We start from the raw sequence: 21,205 nt of genomic DNA on the forward strand, positions 1-21,205 counted from the left end.
CAAGTGACTAAGTACAGTGACCCAATTCCTTCAAGTCCTGTGGTGAGTCTTTAGCAAGTGCTGCCAGGAGTCTTTAGCCACAAACCTGCACGCAGGCAGCCCATGTGTGATGGTTGTTTGCCACAGACTGGGGTAGATGTGGCACCTGTATCCTGCATGGGTGACTGTCACAAAGACGGCCAGAGTGGGTGGCGTCAGACCAGACAGGAAATACACAGACAGAGACGGTGGTTGTGATGAGCTGAGTGCAATGGCTGCACTCAGCGTTTAATAACAAAATAAAAGGTTGGAACAGACAAACACAGGACACGGCACTGGTAGCCAAAATAAATAGACAAACAAAACGACTAGACACTAACACACAGGTGAAACGGAGACAAACAAACACGGTGAGTACAAAACACTTATAATTATATCACTTATTTTAACTCCTTTCTCTCTCACCCGTTCTCCTCTTCCGAACACCCAACCCCGACTGAGTGCTACGTGTCTCTATATATACTGTTGTGCTGGGATTCAATTACTAATTAATTATTCACTTGAATCCCAGCACGTGAATTCATTACGTGAAACCCCGTGTTCACATATTATATTTTAAATGCACGTGCGTGATGTGCAATCCCGTGCCTAAATACAAATATACACTTTTTAAATATACGTGAAACACAGACCCGTTTATATCCCGTGTACCAATCTATACACCAACATTAACACACGCACGCAACATACAAATGCACACAGGGACGGGGCACATTGCCACAGTGACTGAGCAGCCTTTTTCAGGGATAGCGATGCTCTCCCTACATGGGGACAGGTACTGAAAAGGGACACTAAAAATTGCCTACCTGGTAGAACATGCTGTTATTACTCCACCAGGTGTCAAGGACAGGGAGAGACCGTACCGGATCCCAGAAAGTTGCCGGGATGCAGTCCGCAAGGTGGGAGCAATGCTCAATCTGGGAGTCATTCATCCCGGAGCGAGTGGTGCAGTCCTATAGTGATGGTGCCTAAAAAGGACCTCTCCACTCCTTTCTGTGGATTTTCATAAGGTGAATCTGATCTCTAAGTTTGATGCATACTATGTGCCCCGAATGGATGAACTCCTTGATAGGGTAAGTCAAGGTGTATCTAGACTTTGGATATACTGACTCAGAGCTCACAAGAGAAAACCACTTTCTCTACCCCAGATGGGCTGTTCCATTTTCAGACCATGCCGTTTGGACTGCATGGAGCCCCAGCGACCTTCCAGAGACTGATGGACCGGTCCTCTACCCAGATCAGACATATGCAGCCGATATTTTGATGTGTTGGTTTTTAGCCCTACCTGGAAAGAGCATATTGTTAGAGTTTCAGTCTCTGAGGGAAGCAATGGCTAATCTAGGTAAGTGTGCATTTGGCAAGAAAGAGACCCAATATCTTGGCTATATCATGGGTAATGGTCGGGTAAAGCCAGTAGCCTCTAATATCCAGGCTTTAGTGGAGGCGGCGATCCCGAAAATCAAGTCAGGTGAGACCACACAGCCAGCCCATACACCCGGGAGCACCACTACCTCTGCACAGCACAGCACAAGCACAGCAAGCACATACACCCGGGAGCACCACTACCTCTGCACAGCACAGTAAGCACATACACCCGGGAGCACCACTACCTCTGCACAGCCAGCACATACACCTGGGAGCACCACTACCTCTGCACAGCCAGCACATACACCCGGGAGCACCACTACCTCTGCACAGCACAGTAAGCACATACACCCGGGAGCACCACTACCTCTGCACAGCCAGCACATACACCTGGGAGCACCACTACCTCTGCACAGCCAGCACATACACCTGGGAGCACCACTACCTCTGCACAGCACAAGCGCAGCCAGCCCATACACCCGGGAGCACCACTACCTCTGCACAGCACAGCACAAGCACAGCAAGCACATACACCCGGGAGCACCACTACCTCTGCACAGCACAGTAAGCACATACACCCGGGAGCAACACTACCTCTGCACAGCCAGCCCATACACCTGGGAGCACCACTACCTCTGCACAGCACAAGCACAGCCAGCCCATACACCCGGGAGCACCACTACCTCTGCACAGCCAGCACATACAAATGGGAGCACCACTACCTCTGCACAGCCAGCACATACACCTGGGAGCACCACTACCTCTGCACAGCCAGCACATACACCCGGGAGCACCACTACCTCTGCACAGCCAGCACATACACCTGGGAGCACCACTACCTCTGCACAGCCAGCACATACACCTGGGAGCACCACTACCTCTGCACAGCCAGCACATACACCTGGGAGCACCACTACCTCTGCACAGCACAAGCGCAGCCAGCCCATACACCCGGGAGCACCACTACCTCTGCACAGCCAGCACATACACCTGGGAGCACCACTACCTCTGCACAGCCAGCACATACACCTGGGAGCACCACTACCTCTGCACAGCACAAGCGCAGCCAGCCCATACACCCGGGAGCACCACTACCTCTGCACAGCCAGCACATACACCCGGGAGCACCACTACCTCTGCACAGCACAGCACAAGCACAGCAAGCACATACACCCGGGAGCACCACTACCTCTGCAAAGCACAGCACAAGCGCAGCCAGCCCATACACCCGGGAGCACCACTACCTCTGCACATCACAGCACAAGCGCAGCCAGCACATACACCCAGGAGCACCACTACCTCTGCACAGCACAGCACAAGCGCAGCCAGCCCATACACCCGGGAGCACCACTACCTCTGCACAGCACAAGCACAGCCAGCACATACACCCGGGAGCACCACTACCTCTGCACAGCACAAGCACAGCCAGCACATACACCCGGGAGCACCACTACCTCTGCACAGCACAGCACAAGCGCAGCCAGCACATACACCCGGGAGCACCATTACCTCTGCACAGCAAGCACATACACCCGGGAGCACCACTACCTCTGCAAAGCACAGCACATACACCCGGGAGCACCACTACCTCTGCACAGCACAAGCGCAGCCAGCCCATACACCCGGGAGCACCACTACCTCTGCACAGCACAGCACAAGCGCAGCCAGCCCATACACCCGGGAGCACCACTACCTCTGCACAGCCAGCCCATACACCCGGGAGCACCACTACCTCTGCAAAGCACAGCACATACACCCGGGAGCACCACTACCTCTGCACAGCACAGCACAAGCGCAGCCCACACCCCGGACTACTCTTCCGTGCACAAAGGTGAAATTGCTGGATTAGGATTGTGTTTGTATTCTTTGGTGGGAGACTGTAAACCTGCCGTATAAACCCTCATACCATTGCTGGTATATGGGGTGGATTTATTATTTCTTGTTATTAAATACGGACGTTTTGGAACTGTATAAGCACATAAGAAAGTTTACAAATGAGAGGAGGCCATTCGGCCCATCTTGCTTGTTTGGTTGTTAGTAGCTTATTGATCCCAGAATCTCATCAAGCAGCTTCTTGAAGGATCCCAGGGTGTCAGCTTTAACAACATTACTGGGGAGTTGGTTCCAGACCATCACAATTCTCTGTGTAAAAAAAGCCCCTTTATCTAATCTCCATTTGTGACCCCTGGTCCTTGTTTCTTTTTTCAGTCAAAAAAGTCCCCTGGGTCGACATTGTCTATACCTTTTAGGATTTTGAATGCTTGAATCAGATCACTGTGTAGTCTTCTTTGTTCAAGACTGAACAGATTCAATTCTTTTAGCCTGTCTACATACGACATGCCTTTTAAACCCGGGGTAATTCTGGTTGCTCTTCTTTGCACTCTTTCTAGAGCAGCAATATCCTTTTTGTAACGAGGTGACCAGAACTGAACACAATATTCTAGGTGAGGTCTTACTAATTCATTGTAAAGTTTTAACATTACTTACCTTGATTTAAATTCAAAACTTTTCACAATATATCCAAGCATCTTGTTGACCTATTTTATAGCTTCCCCACACTGTCAAGATGAAGACATTTCTGAGTCAACATAAACTCCTAGGTCTTTTTCATAGATTCCTTCTTGAATTTCAGTACAGTATCTCCCATATGATATTTATAATGCACATTTTTATTGTCTGTGTGCAGTACTTTACACTTTTCTCTATTAAATGTAATTTGCCATGTGTCTGCCCAGTTCTGAATGCTGTCTAGATCATTTTGAATGACCTTTGCTGCTGCAACAGTGTTGTTGTACTTGCTGTTTGGCCATTCACTTCTTCACCTCCTACAATGGGACATATTTATTTATTTATTTATTTATTTATTTATTTATTTATTCACATTTATATAGCACCTGACGTTACATGGACCCCAAGGTGCTTTGCACGAAGTTAAAAACCAATCCATTGTAATAAGATAGTAAATACAACGTTTGGTAACAGAAAGAAAGCCAGTTCATACAAAAATATCAATAAAAACAACATAGTAGGAACATTAACTTTTGAAACTGAAAGGACAACAAAAAGCAGTTATATTTTATTATTATTATTATTTATTTCTTAGCAGACGCCCTTATCCAGGGCGACTTACAATCATAAGCAAATACATTTCAAGTGTTACAGTACAAGTAATACAATATTATAGAATAAAAATCTATGAGAAGGCGGCTAGTTTGTAAACATGTGTCTTGATTTAAAAGCAGTAAGAGCCCTACCTTCTCTGACAGATGGAGCCTTACAAGAAAAGACCCTTCATTCCTCATACTATTACTATTCACCCTTGGAATCTTAAGGGTTGGTTATTGTCATGCATGCTTTACACATACTATACACCGCACACAGAAAATATACAAGTACAGAATAACAGGCTCTGTGCTAGTCTGGGTGCAGCAGTGACTCAAAGGTTGCACATTCATGTTATTGTTGTTATGCTTTCAACGTCATTTGTTGTCATCACTTGTCTGTCTTTAAATATAAAGACAACTGAATGAGTAGATCAGTTATCTCACTAATATCGACACTTAGTGGTGAAGTGCATCGCCCGCTCTATCGACAAGACTTTGGGATTGTACTGCCAAGCAAGAACAAAGGACCCGGGACACTTTACAAAACCCTTTCAAAAAGCAGGTCAGTAACACAATCATTTATTATTTAAATGCTTTAATGCTTAACTTATTGAAACACATTTTTTCAAAGTCTCCTTTTATTAACCCATTCAGTGCCACTCTAACATTTTTAACTGGCATCTACCTGCTAGTTTAATCTTCTCTTTAATGATATAGTTATGATAACTGAATCTAATTGTGTTAACCACAACAGTTAAGTCTAAATGTAATGTATCAAATTACATGCATAGAGTTTGTTCTGATTTAGTTAAATAAATTGTAATTTGGTACTTAACGGGTTAATTAAACACAGTTGCTTGTATTTTTGAAACCGTTTATAATGCTACTATTGTCTAACAGCCCAGAACAGTTTCATTGATATCAAAATATATATTAAAACACACTTAACATTATTTTATTGTGTTCAAATAATGTATTTTTGGTGAAAGGATTCTAAATAATTTAGAAAGAAAATGTCTGCCACACAGTGTAGCATTTATTCCTACACAGATGAACAACCGTTTTAATTCATTACGAGGGATCAGTATTTTCTATTTTCTCATGTTTGAAATTGTGAAAGAGCGATCACTGTGTAGATCATTACAATAAGAGTGATCACTGTGTAGATCATTACAATAAGAGCGATCACTGTGTAGATCATTACAATAAGAGCGATCACTGTGTAGATCATTACAATAAGAGTGATCACTGTGTAGATCATTACAATAGATCCCAGTGTGTGTACAGTTATAGGTGTTAATAAATGAAACAGTGAAAGTGTTAACAGGAATCCAACCCCATATTTTGTTTTTCACAAAACACATTTTAACAATATATGTGGTCTGGTTAATTCAATGTATCTCAATACTGCTGTTATCCATGACCACACCCATTAGTGCTAAACTGAGAAATACCAAAAGAAACTTAAATTTCTCCTAAACGTCTGCTCATTATTATTTGTTTATTTAGCAGACGCCTTTATCCAAGGCGACTTACAGAGACTAGGGTGTGTGAACTATGCATCAGGTGCAGAGTCACTTACAATTACGTCTCACCCAAAAGACGGAGCACTAGGAGGTGAAGTGACTTGCTCAGTCACACAATGAGTCAGTGGCTGAGGTGGGATTTGAACCGGGGAACTCGTGGTTACAAGCCCGTTTCTTTAACCTCTGGACCATACAGCCTCCATTAGTGCTAAACTGAGAAATACCAAAAGAAACTTACATTTCTCCTAAACGTCTGCTCATTGAGGACAGTTGAAAATCAAATTTGTCACTGAATTTATTAAGTTTCTTTTGTGCTATTAAAATGGAACCCTTTTCTGTATCAAAGTGAAGAATATCTAACATCTAACAGTGTGTGTCTTTTTAAATGTATTTAACTGTAATAATAATAATAATAATAATTTAGATTATGATGTAATAATATGATAATATATTATACAATGAATACGCTGTCTTCATTTTGTAAATAGATTTTTCTTTAAATGTCACCATAAATTAAATATTTAAGCTAAATCATTTGGTACTGTGTGTGGAAAGCTTACATTCTTTGGAAGTCTGAACAGTTGGCACTTAAATTAGAGAAGAGAGATTTTCATTATGGGACCTATGCGATAAACAGGACTGCAGGTTTTGCTCTTTTATTGAGTCAGCTCTCTCTGATTCATGACTTTGTGTATATCTGCCCATAGGCTAGGGAGTTGAATAGAAAGTATTTTTCTACAGGGTGTGCCTCTAATATTTACTAATATTATATGTGTTCATCCTGCCATGGTAAACTCGAATAATATCATTGTCTCCTTCTTTCTAGATTTCTGGTGAGCAGGTAAATCACAGCAACCAGAATGCAGCTGCGACAATTGAAAGCGCTTGTCATTCTGATAGGTAGGTTTAATTTGTTTCCAATTCCTTCACTGTTGTGTAAAAACCAGCCCTGAATTTCTATTGATTTCATATATATTGGCAGCTCAGCTTTACTGTGGTGCCACCATTAGCACAAGTACATGCACAAGCATTTTATCATACTCAAGAGAAATTGCACAGGAATTACATCTTTGGTCTGGTGAGGCAACTCGTGTATTTGAACGATGCTGCATTCAAAGTTTGTAATGTATATGTTAGGACCCCGAAATACGCCCCCATCTAGAGCGGGGGTGGGGTTTAATTAACCACTGGGTTAATTAAAATGCTTAGAACCCTGACATCTTTTCTAGTTCAGGGTGCATTTATTTAGCCTGAAACAAAGAAAAATTAAGGGGAATTAAGGGGAGCATGATTGAAGTCTTTTGAAAGGATCTGAGAAAATACTTTGAGCACAGTACAGAAACCAGAACCAGGGAGCATAGTTGGAAATAAAGTGGAGATAGAGAGTATGGAATGGGTTACCATAGGAACCATATGTGCTGAACAGACTTCTGTCGTTCTTGAATGTTTTTATGTTCTTATAATATCAAAAAGCTATACTTCAGCACTAGCAGCCTTTTGAAAACATTAGCATATCTTTAATGGTAGTGCTGACAGTTGAACCAACAGCAGCAATATTTGTAGAACATTAGAAACATTTTCTAATGTTCTAATACCATTTTTTTAAAGGGTAATATATACTTTAGTTAAATGCTCATCAGATGGCTGTTCTTACACTTATATAACTATTATGAAAGGACACAAGTGTTTACCTTCAGTTTTTTATTATGGATTTATTTATACAGCATACAGTTGGTGTGCAGTTTACGGACAAAATGGGGCCCTCACTACAGCAGCAACTGTGGCCTCCACAACACCAGCAACCACAGCCTCTACTGCAGCAGCAACCACAGACCCTACTACACCAGCAACCATGGCCCCTACTACAGTAGCAACTGTGGCCCCTACTACAGTAGCAACTCTGGCCCCTACTACAGCAGCAACCACGGCCCCAACTACAGCAGCAACCACAACCCCTACTACAGTAGCAACTGCGGCCCCAACTACAGCAGCAACCACAGCCCCTACTACAGCAGCAACCACAGCCCCTACTACAGCAGCAACCACAGCCCCTACAACAGCAGCAACCACAGCCCCTACAACAGCAGCAACCACAGCCGCAACCACAGCCCCTGCTACAGCAGCAACCACAGCGCCAACTACAGCAGCAACCACAGCCCCTACTACAGCGGCAACCACAGCCCCTACTACAGCGGCAACCACAGCCCCTACAACAGCGGCAACCACAGCCGCTACTACAGCGGCAACCACAGCGGCAACCACAGCTCCTACAACAGCGGCAAACACAGCCCCTACAACAGCGGCAACCACAGCCCCTACAACAGCGGCAACCACAGCCCCTACTACAGCGGCAACCACAGCGCCTACTACAGCAGCAACCACAGCCCCTACAACAGCAGCAACCACAGCCGCAACCACAGCCCCTACTACAGCAGCAACCACAGCCTCAACTACAGCAGCAACCACAGCCTCAACTACAGCAGCAACTACAGCCCCTACTACAGCAGCAACTGTGGCCCCAACTACAGCGGCTACTACAGCAGCAACCACAGCCCCTAGTACAGCGGCAACCACAGCCCCTAGTACAGCGGCAACCACAGCCCCTACTACAGCGGCAACCACAGCGGCAACCACAGCCCCTACAACAGCGGCAAACACAGCCCCTACAACAGCGGAAACCACAGCCCCTACAACAGCGGCAACCACAGCCCCTACAACAGCGGCAACCACAGCCCCTACAACAGCGGCAACCACAGCCCCTACTACAGCAGCAACCACAGCGCCAACTACAGCAGCAACCACAGCCCCTACAACAGCGGCAACCACAGCCCCTACAACAGCGGCAACCACAGCCCCTACAACAGCGGCAACCACAGCCCCTACAACAGCGGCAACCACAGCCTCAACTACAGCAGCAACCACGGCCCCTACTACAGCAGCAACCACGGCCCCTACTACAGCAGCAACCACAGCTCCAACCACAGCAGCAACCACAGCCCCAACCACAGCAGCAACCACGGCCCCTACAACAGCCGCAACCACAGCCCCTACTACAGCCGCAACCACAGCCCCTACTACAGCCGCAACCACAGCCCCTACTACAGCCGCAACCACAGCGCCAACTACAGCGGCAACCACAGCCCCTACTACAGCGGCAACCATAGCCCCGACAACAGCGGCAACCACAGCCCCTACAACAGCGGCAACCACAGCCTCAACTACAGCAGCAACCACAGCCCCTACTACAGCAGCAACCACAGTCCCTACTACAGCAGCAACCACGGCCCCTACTACAGCGGCAACCACGGCCCCTACTACAGCCCCTACTACAGCAGCAACCACAGCCCCTAGTACAGCGGCAACCACAGCCCCTACTACAGCGGCAACCACAGCAGCAACCACAGCTCCAACCACAGCAGCAACCACAGCCCCAACCACAGCAGCAACCACGGCCCCTACAACAGCCGCAACCACAGCCCCTACTACAGCCGCAACCACAGCCCCTACTACAGCCGTAACCACAGCCCCTACTACAGCAGCAACTGTGGCCCCAACTACAGCGGCTACTACAGCAGCAACTGTGGCCCCAACTACAGCGGCTACTACAGCAGAAACCACAGCCCCTACTACAGCGGCAACCACAGCCCCTACTACAGCGGCAACCACAGCGGCAACCACAGCTCCTACAACAGCGGCAACCACAGCCCCTACAACAGCGGCAACCACAGCCCCTACAACAGCGGCAACCACAGCTCCTACAACAGCGGCAACCACAGCCCCTACAACAGCGGCAACCACAACGCCTACAACAGCAGCAACCACAGCCCCTACAACAGCAGCAACCACAGCCGCAACCACAGCCCCTACTACAGCAGCAACCACAGCGCCAACTACAGCAGCAACCACAGCCCCTACTACAGCGGCAACCACAGCCCCTACAACAGCGGCAACCACAGCCCCTACAACAGCGGCAACCACAGCCCCTACAACAGTGGCAACCACAGCCTCAACTACAGCAGCAACCACAGCCGCTACTACAGCAGCAACCACGGCCCCTACTACAGCAGCAACCACGGCCCCTACTACAGCAGCAACCACGGCCCTTACTACAGCAGCAACCACGGCCCTTACTACAGCATCAACCACAGCCCCTACTACAGCCGTAACCACAGCCCCTACTACAGCAGCAACCACAGCCCCTACTACAGCCGTAACCACGGCCCCTACTACAGCAGCAACTGTGGCCCCAACAACAGCCCCTACTACAGCGTCAACCACAGCCCCTACTACAGCGGCAACCACAGCCCCTACTACAGCGGCAACCACAGCGGCAATCACAGCTCCTACAACAGCGGCAACCACAGCTCCTACAACAGCGGAAACCACAGCCCCTACAACAGCGGCAACCACAGCCCCTACAACAGCAGCAACCACAAGTGCAACTACAGCCCCTACTACAGCAGCAACCACAGCGCCAACTACAGCTCCTACAACAGCGGCAACCACAGCCCCTACTACAGTGGCAACCACAGCCCCTCCTACAGCGGCAACCACAGCCCCTACTACAGCGGCAACCACAGCCCCTACAACAGCAGCAACCACAGCCCCTACAACAGCGGCAACCACAGCCCCTACAACAGCAGCAACCACAGCCGCAACCACAGCCCTTACTACAGCATCAACCACAGCCCCTACTACAGCCGTAACCACAGCCCCTACTACAGCAGCAACCACAGCCCCTACTACAGCCGTAACCACGGCCCCTACTACAGCAGCAACTGTGGCCCCAACAACAGCCCCTACTACAGCAGCAACAACAGCCCCTACTACAGCGGCAACCACAGCCCCTACTACAGCGGCAACCACAGCGGCAACCACAGCCCCTACAACAGCGGCAACCACAGCCCCTACAACAGCGGCAACCACAGCCCCTACAACAGCGGCAACCACATCCCCTACAACAGCGGCAACCACAGCCCCTACAACAGCGGCAACCACAGCGGCAACCACAGCCCCTACTACAGCGGCAACCACAGCCCCTAAAACAGCTGCAACCACAGCGACTACTACAGCGGCAACCACAGCCCCTACAACAGCAGCAACCACAGCCCCTACTACAGCGGCAACCACAGCCCCTACAACAGCGGCAACCACAGCCCCTACAACAGCGGCAACCACAGCCCCTACAACAGCGGCAACCACAGCCCCTACAACAGCGGCAACCACAGCCCCTACAACAGCGGCAACCACAGCCTCAACTACAGCAGCAACCACAGCCCCTACTACAGCCGTAACCACGGCCCCTACTACAGCAGCAACCGTGGCCCCAACTACAGCGGCTACTACAGCAGCAACCACGGCCCCTACTACAGCAGCAACCACGGCCCCTACTACAGCAGCAACCACGGCCCCTACTACAGCAGCAACCACAGCCCCTACAACAGCAGCAACCACAGCCGCAACCACAGCCCCTACTACAGCAGCAACCACAGCGCCAACTACAGCGGCAACCACAGCCCCTACAACAGCGGCAACCACATCCCCTACAACAGCGGCAACCACAGCCCCTACAACAGCGGCAACCACAGCGGCAACCACAGCCCCTACTACAGCGGCAACCACAGCCCCTAAAACAGCTGCAACCACAGCGACTACTACAGCGGCAACCACAGCCCCTACAACAGCAGCAACCACAGCCCCTACTACAGCGGCAACCACAGCCCCTACAACAGCGGCAACCACAGCCCCTACAACAGCGGCAACCACAGCCCCTACAACAGCGGCAACCACAGCCCCTACAACAGCGGCAACCACAGCCCCTACAACAGCGGCAACCACAGCCTCAACTACAGCAGCAACCACAGCCCCTACTACAGCCGTAACCACGGCCCCTACTACAGCAGCAACCGTGGCCCCAACTACAGCGGCTACTACAGCAGCAACCACGGCCCCTACTACAGCAGCAACCACGGCCCCTACTACAGCAGCAACCACGGCCCCTACTACAGCAGCAACCACAGCCCCTACAACAGCAGCAACCACAGCCGCAACCACAGCCCCTACTACAGCAGCAACCACAGCGCCAACTACAGCGGCAACCACAGCCCCTACTACAGCGGCAACCACAGCCCCTACTACAGCGGCAACCACAGCCCCTACTACAGCGGCAAGCACAGCCCCTACAACAGCGGCAACCACAGCCCCTACAACAGCGGCAACCACAGCCTCAACTACAGCAGCAACCACAGCCGCTACTACAGCAGCAACCACGGCCCCTACTACAGCAGCAACCACGGCCCCTACTACAGCAGCAACCACGGCCCTTACTACAGCAGCAACCACGGCCCTTACTACAGCATCAACCACAGCCCCTACTACAGCCGTAACCACAGCCCCTACTACAGCAGCAACCACAGCCCCTACTACAGCCGTAACCACGGCCCCTACTACAGCAGCAACTGTGGCCCCAACAACAGCCCCTACTACAGCGGCAACCACAGCCCCTACTACAGCGGCAACCACAGCCCCTACTACAGCGGCAACCACAGCGGCAATCACAGCTCCTACAACAGCGGCAACCACAGCCCCTACAACAGCGGCAACCACAGCCCCTACAACAGCGGCAACCACAGCCCCTACAACAGCGGCAACCACAGCCCCTACAACAGCGGCAACCACTGCCCCTACAACAGCAGCAACCACAGCCGCAACCACAGCCCCTACTACAGCAGCAACCGCGGCCCCAACTACAGCCGTAACCACGGCCCCTACTACAGCAGCAACCACAGCCCCTACTACAGCAGCAACCACAGCCCCAACTACAGCAGCAACCACAGCCCCTACTACAGCAGCAACCACAGCCCCTACTACAGCAGCAAACACAGCCCCTACTACAGCAGCAACCACGGCCCCTACTACAGCATCAACCACAGCCCCTACTACAGCCGTAACCACAGCCCCTACTACAGCCGTAACCACGGCCCCTACTACAGCAGCAACTGTGGCCCCAACTACAGCGGCTACTACAGCGGCAACCACAGCCCCTACAACAGCAGCAACCACAGCCCCTACAACAGCAGCAACCACAGCCGCAACCACAGCCCCTACTACAGCAGCAACCACTGCGCCTACTACAGCAGCAACCACAGCCCCTACTACAGCGGCAACCACAGCCCCTACTACAGCTGCAACCACAGCCCCTACTACAGCGGCAACCACAGCCCCAACAACAGCGGCAACCACAGCCCCTACAACAACGGCAACCACAGCCTCAACTACAGCAGCAACCACGGCCCCTACTACAGCAGCAACCACAGCCCTTACTACAGCAGCAACCACGGCCCTTACCACAGCATCAACCACGGCCCTTATCACAGCATCAACCACAGCGGCTACTACAGCAGCAACCACAGCCCCTACTACAGCCGTAACCACGGCCCCTACTACAGCAGCAACTGTGGCCCCAACCACAGCCCCTACTACAGCGGCAACCACAGCCCCTACTACAGCTGTAACCACAGCCCCTACAACAGCGGCAACCACAGCCTCAACTACAGCAGCAACCACAGCCCCTACTACAGCAGCAACCACGACACTTACTACAGCAGCAACCACGGGCCTTACCACAGCATCAACCACGGCCCTTACCACAGCATCAACCACAGCCCCTACTACAGCCGTAACCACAGCCCCTACTACAGCAGCAACCACAGCCCCTACTACAGCCGTAACCACGGCCCCTATTACAGCAGCAACTGTGGCCCCAACCACAGCCCCTACTACAGCGGCAACCACAGCCCCTACTACAGCTGCAACCACAGCCCCTACAACAGCGGCAACCACAGCCTCAACTACAGCAGCAACCACAGCCCCTACTACAGCAGCAACCATGGCCCTTACTACAGCAGCAACCACGGCCCTTACTACAGCAGCAACCACGGCCCTTACTACAGCATCAACCACAGCCCCTACTACAGCTGTAACCACAGCCCCTACTACAGCAGCAACCATGGCCCTTACTACAGCATCAACCACAGCCCCTACTACAGCCGTAACCACAGCCCCTACTACAGCAGCAACCACAGCCCCTACTACAGCCGTAACCACGGCCCCTACTACAGCAGCAACTGTGGCCCCAACTACAGCGGCTACTACAGCGGCAACCACAGCCCCTACTACAGCGGCAACCACAGCCCCTACTACAGCGGCAACCACAGCTCCTACAACAGCGGCAACCACAGCCCCTACAACAGCGGCAACCACAGCCCCTACAACAGCGGCAACCACAGCCCCTACAACAGCAGCAACCACAGCCCCTACAACAGCAGCAACCACAGCCGCAACCACAGCCCCTACTACAGCAGCAACCACAGCGCCAACTACAGCAGCAACCACAGCCCCTACTACAGCGGCAACCACAGCCCCTACTACAGCGGCAACCACAGCCCCTACTACAGCTGCTACCACAGTCCCAACTACAGCAGCAACCACAGCCCCTACTACAGCAGCAACTGTGGCCTCAACTACAGCAGCAACCACAGCCCCTACTACAGCAGCAACCACAGCCCCTACTACAGCAGCAACCACAGCCACAACCATAGCCCCTACTACAGCAGCAACTGCGGCCCCAACTACAGCAGCAAACGCAGCCCCTACTACAGCAGGAACTGTGGCCTCAACTACAGCAGCAAACGCAGCCCCTACTACAGCAGCAACCGTGGCCTCAACTACAGCAGCAACCGCATCCCCTACTACAGCAGCAACCACGGCCCCAACTACAGCAGCAACTGCACCCCCTACTACAGCAGCAACTGCACCCCCTACTACAGCAGCAACCGTTGCCCCAACTACAGCAGCAACCGCGGCCCCAACTACAGCAGCAATCACAGCTCCTACTCCAGCAGCAACCGTGGCCTCAACTACAGCAGCAACCGCAGCCCCTACTACAGCAGCAACCACGGCCCCAACTACAGCAGCAAACGCTACCCCAACTACAGCAGCAACTGCACCCCCTACTACAGCAACAACCGCGGCCCCAACTACAGCAGTAAATGTGGCCCTAACTACAGCAGCAACCACAGCCACTACTGCAACAGCAACCGCGGCCCCTGCTACAGCAGGAACTGGCAAACCTCCAGCAACAGCAGTCAATACAACCACCCAAAGGCCCTTTCCTGGGTTCGCTGTTGCCATCATTGTCATGTGCGGTTTAGCCATCTTGGCTGTCCCACTAATTATGATTCTGGTAAGCTTCAATTGTTTTAAACAGTTAACTTTTTCATGAATGAAGATAATTCTTCACAAAACATTATAGTGCATTTGTTTATTTTAAGAAAAATGAATAATATGTTAACATAATGAAAATGTCTTTCTCACTAGTTTATTACTGGTAACTGCTGGTATCAATATGAGACGTATATTACTGGTTGATGATAGATTCAGACCTACACATTATATTCAAGAAAAGATAAGGATGGTTTTGGAGTGCTTTAAAAGACATGAGACCAGCTTCAAATATTGGGTTTTCCAGGATAAAAATGTTAAATTATTAGAAAAAAAAGTTTTAGAGATGTTGACTGTTGAAGTTCACAGGTAAAGTGTTTTCATTCTTAGCTCATTTGTCCCTTTTATAATTCTCAGGTCCTGAAGACCAAAATGTGTTCAAAGCTGGCACAGGCTTGCTCTCTGGAGTCCCCCCTCTATGAGGTAGGTTAACTAGTCAGATTAGTGTTCCAGACGCATGTCCATCTTCTTACTTACATAACAACGATCCTGCAAATCTGCAAATCAATTCTGGACCAGAGGGAATGTGAAAATAAAGGTTTCCCTGATCTACACAAGTTCTGCAGAAAAATAATGCGTAGTGAACCTGCTGTACCTGAGCATAATGTCATCTATTCCTAGGTGTGCCTAGTTTACAGTTTCAAAAACATACAGATATGTAAAATCTAAATATTTTTAAGCTACTTTGAATTTAACAAATGTAAATTTCATATATTAGCTTAAGGAGCAGTGCATGTGACTTTATTTTTAAGCTTGCATGCTGCAATACATGGCAGAACTGTCCTGGTTAAATGCTGAGCCAGGGCCTATTTTTAATAGATCAACAGTAAATAACACCATTTCAGACTGTGATGTCTTCTGCCAGATGCCACTGTCCTTGTGTGTCTATTAGATATAATGATTCTTTAATCAAAAGCACTTTTAAAGTGATAATGTTTTTTTGTTTTTCCTTCAAGTATATTAACTTCATATTCCATTTCATTTTAACAGGAGCATTAATAAGATATGAATAAACATGGCATCCAATGAAAAGAAGAATTAAGAAAACATGAATTCTATAAATGTTTATTGAATACATTTGATTTGGCAAGAACATTTTCACTATGCTCATGTAGTCCTTCCAGAAAGAACAGATTGCAGCCATGTATATAATGAAGCGATAGTGCCGGATCATGAAGGCTCTACTGTCTGCTAGCTGACCCCGACTGGAGAATAATATATTTACCTTGAACTTGTAATGATTCGTCAGGTTCCCTTCTGCTGAGAAGCTTTAGGAAAATAGTCCCAAAAATGTTCATAAAGGTTCACACACATAATTGAGAAACAAATCACTTTTTTTACTTATCAGAGCTGTTTATAGTCTATCTGAACAGTGTCAGATATCTGAATGGAGCAATATTACTTCACTGTGTGTGTCTCGGTTTGTTGTTGTTGAAACATGCTGTCTGCGCTCCAGTCGAGCTGACAGGCTGCGATTGGCTGACTCGGCCGTTGCAGGTACGGGATTGGTTGCTTTTGTGTGTGCAAAATATTGATTGAAGAAGTTCTGTGAACCCAGTGACAATAATCCTGAAATTAGATTGAACAAAAAAATAAAAAAACGACAATTGCCAGAGCACTGCAACACCCATGTACAGTACCTGTGTCTGCACCACACACACAGCACCGCAACACACATGTACAGTACCTGTGTCTGCACCACACACACAGCACTGCAACACCCATGTACAGTACCTGTGTCTGCACCACACACACAGCACTGCAACACCCATGTACAGGACCTGTGTCTGCACCACACACACAGCACTGCAACACCCATGTACAGTACCTGTGTCTGCACCACACACACAGCACTGCAACACACATGTACAATCTCATGTTTAACTGTTTGATGTGTTTGTTTTAACTTGTTTATTATTATATTGATTACTGTATTAGCACTGTTGTGCATAGGATTAATATTGTTGAATACATTGTGCTTTATAGCTCAGTGTTACTGTATGAAAATAGTCTTGTTTCTATCTATGTCTATTCCATTTGTAAGTCTTCTAACTTAATTAAAGCATACATTTTTGTATAAATACTATGTGGTCTGTCTTTAAAATGTGATTTTTAATCACCGGTAATTAAACCCTATCAAACAGTTTTTAACGTGATTATGTTGCAAATAGGGCGGCATTGTGGAGTAGTGGTTAGGGTTCTGGACTTTTGACCAGAGGGTCGCGGGTTCAATCCCAGGTGGGGGGACACTGCTGCTGTACCCTTGAGCAACGTGCTTTATAGATTGCTCCAGTAAAAACTCAACTGTATAAATGGGTAATTGTATTTAAAAATAATGTGTAAAAAGTAACGTAATTGTATTTAAAAAAAAAATTGATATCTTGTACCAATTGGAGGCTGTGTGGTCCAGTAGTTAAAGAAAAGGGCTTGTAACCAGGAGGTCCCTGGTTCAAATCCCACCTCAGCCACTGACTCATTGTGTGACCCTGAGCAAGTCACTTAACCTCCTTGTGCTCCGTCTTTCGGGCGAGACGTAATTGTAGGTGACTCTGCAGCCGATGCATAGTTCACACACCCTAGTCTCTGTAAGTCGCCTTGGATAAATGCGTCTGTTAAATAAACAAATAATAATAATAATTGTAAGTAACCCTGGATAAGGGTTTCTGCTAAGAAATTAATAATAAAATAATGGCAGAAAACTGGACTTCCTCAAAGACCTAGACCAGACGACACAGCTGTGTGGCAACAGACTGTTTAAAAGAACCATTCCCAGGGCTTAAAGGAATGAGCTACAAAGAGAGGCTGAAAGAACTGAATCTGTTTAGACAAGAACAAAGGAGAATCAGGGGGACGTGATTGAAGTTGATATAGTTAACCCTGACCAATACTTTAAGCACAGTTAAGAAACCAGGAACAGATGACACTGTTGGAAATGAAGTGGAGATACTGCAGATTAAGTACAGATGGAAGGAGATGCTTCTTCACACAGAGTGGTGAGGGGATGGACTGGGCTGCCTTGTCATGTTGTTGCTGAATCATTTGGATCCTTTAAAAGTTTTGAGATCAATCAAGTACTAGGAACTGGACCAGCATAGATGGTCCGAACGGCCTCCTCTCCCTCGTAAATTCTTATGTGATTACAAATCGAAATCCTAGTCTTTGAATAAAACTAAATTATTGTTTAAATTGACATCATTATCCCCATTTATTTTTTTGAAAAACTAAAGGCTGTGGTACACAATGGCCAGGTTTCCATGTAGTTTGGAAACTCCAAATTCTAACTCCATTGTCATGAGCATGTGACATAGCAAGCACATTCCTCACACTATAGAAAATGCGCGGCCAAAACATGGTACAACTAAAAGGGTTTGGTAAAGTGCCTCCTCACGTTAAAAACAAACAAAAAAAAAAAAAACCATGCAAAGTTTAATTTGGAAGGAAACCTGTCAAAGCAGTATCGTATGTTCGAGACTTCAGCATTGAAGATCCTGTTTGAAAAAGAAAACGTGAAAGCCTAGCCACGCCCTATTTCTGGACACACTTTCAGAATATCTTTCCAAGCCGTGATATATATATATATAAATGCAGGGCCTGGCCACGGTGTTAACTGCAGGGTAGTAGGCCCCACAAGCAATAGGAGGCTCTGGAGTTCAATGAGTGCGACAGCCCCCAGGAAGGCCAGCACCTCCGGGTACACCTGGATAATCAGAGACATGACGTCATTCCCCAACCCGCCTCTTCCGTTCATTCAGCTGCGTCACGTAAGCGATGATGGAGCCTGTCCAGTAGCTTCATTTGTGCTGGGGCTTGCAGGGACGCAGCCCCCCCGGTACCTCTTCAGTTATGAAAATTAATCTCATAACATTTTTCCTCTCAAATGTGTTTTCTTAAAATTCTCAACACAGTTCTTGCATCCGCACTAAAGAGAGACAGTCTGCTGCCAAGTTTGTACTTTTATACTTTACGATTTTAGCCGAGTGTCTTTAATGAAAAAAAAAAAAAAAAAAACACCCAACACACCCCCCCCCCCCCCCCTAAAGTCCATTACTGCTTATGAAGACCCCCCCCCCCCCCCAGTATATATTATGACATTGCATTCAAAACCTTGCTTTTACCAGAGTGTTTTCTGCCCAATCAATATTGTTTCAACAAAACTGTCAGGAAGTACTGCAAGGTCCCTCAGGTCAGTCAAGACCACATTATAAATGCATCTCCAAGCAGAACACATGACATTTTAACACTAGTGTTGAACAAATGAAGTACTTTAGAATGTAAAAAACACAACCCGCCCAATCCCAAGATGCTACAGTACAACCAGAAAACTCTGGTCCTAGGTAAGCATCTGACTTGAAGCTTCGACCTTAAAAGGGTTAAGCATACTATATAAGCACCTCTACTCTGAACTACAGCAAAGAAAAGCACTACCAAATCTTAAGACTAGAGTTAACTGGAGTGATCCTCTGGGATCTGGCAGAGAACTGTGCACAGGTAACAAACGGCTGCATGAACCCACCATGCCAGGGGTGTCCAATCAGTCCTGGGGGGCCCTTCCACTCCAGAGTTAAGATGAACTACTCCAGGGTCTGGATGGAGGTTTAATAAATTCAATTACAGATCAGTACATGATTGGAACAAAGACCAACAGCGACAGGAACAACCTTAACCACCCCTGCTCCAAACACTCAGACTATTGCATATCACCTGTGGGTAAAAAATAAAATTTAGACTAAACATCAAATCTTTGTTCAGTTTTGAGGACTATAGAATCTGAAGACACGCCCAATGAAGCAAAAACACAGGATATCCAACAAGAAACAGCGACAGGGCGGGGTGCCCAACACTGGCCCTTCCACTCCTGCTCTTTGTTCCAACCCCATTCTGAATTGTTTAATCAAACCTCCCCCAGACCCTGTTTTACCTGTTAAACATGGAATGGCCCTCCAGGACTGATTGAACACCCACGGGACAGGGCATCAAGGTTAAAAAATGATTTGAAGACACTTCAGCATCCAATACAAGAGAAGCTGGTCTTTACAAATGCCAAGTTCTGATATTAGCCATATTAACCCTGGTGATGATGCCAACACTGGCAGGCTTGTAATAGAGATGGTTTGTGTACCTCAGGAAGTCTGGGAATACCTAGGGAGAGAAATTGAAAAGTGACCCTTCAGTGCTTGATTATAAAAAAAGTGAAGTGGTCTTGTGCTTTAACCCCTTAAGGTACACAAGGAATTGCAGTTCTTATTACATTTGTGTGGCTAGTATCACAAGGAGGAAGCTGACTATTTGGATGACCACATCCATCCTGGCAGCACATTTTAAAACCAGGTTTTGTGCCCCTCGTTGCAAAGAGAAAGTAACCAGAATTTAGGATTAGTGGAACACTATCCCTTATACCTTAAAGGGACAAACTATCTCCAGCTCATCAGGATGCACTACTGAATCTGTAGGTATATACAGTAGTGTGCACATGTATGAACACCCCATTGTGTTGTGCAGAGGAAATCTAAACCACTGCAACATAGTCTAGGGAAATCTAACTAAATTAGACAATGGCTAATTTTGTCTTGAAGTAGGCCACACATCCTATTGTTTGTATATTGCTGACCAGAATATTTTAATTCACACCCTGACTGAGGTTTTCATGCAGGTAAGTATATACAGACAGTGCTACAAATAACAGATCTTCTGGTGTTTTAATAAAACGTGCATACTACTGTAACTGCAGTGTAAGCAATAAGGAAAGCTGGGCTACCCACTTGACAGTTTACTTTACTGGCTACCACATTAATAAATGCGATCGACACGCAGGGTTATCTGGAAAGTGCTGCCGCAGTCCTGGAGCTGGATGCTGAACAAAACCGTGTTTGCGACGCTTTCGGAGGAGGT

General features: G+C 48.0%; 1 long non-coding RNA gene across 1 annotated transcript; it reads left to right on the forward strand.

Annotated features, from left to right (window-relative positions):
- The first annotated feature begins 15,019 nt into the window (after positions 1 to 15,019).
- Positions 15,020 to 17,920, forward strand: LOC131702155 (uncharacterized). The gene is made up of 3 exons (XR_009309314.1): positions 15,020 to 15,278; positions 15,674 to 15,739; positions 16,307 to 17,920. It is a non-coding gene; the product is annotated as an uncharacterized LOC131702155 (long non-coding RNA).
- The last annotated feature ends 3,285 nt before the right edge of the window (positions 17,921 to 21,205 follow it).

Source organism: Acipenser ruthenus, chromosome 29 (assembly GCF_902713425.1).
Source record: "Acipenser ruthenus chromosome 29, fAciRut3.2 maternal haplotype, whole genome shotgun sequence".
Taxonomy (NCBI): domain Eukaryota; kingdom Metazoa; phylum Chordata; class Actinopteri; order Acipenseriformes; family Acipenseridae; genus Acipenser; species Acipenser ruthenus.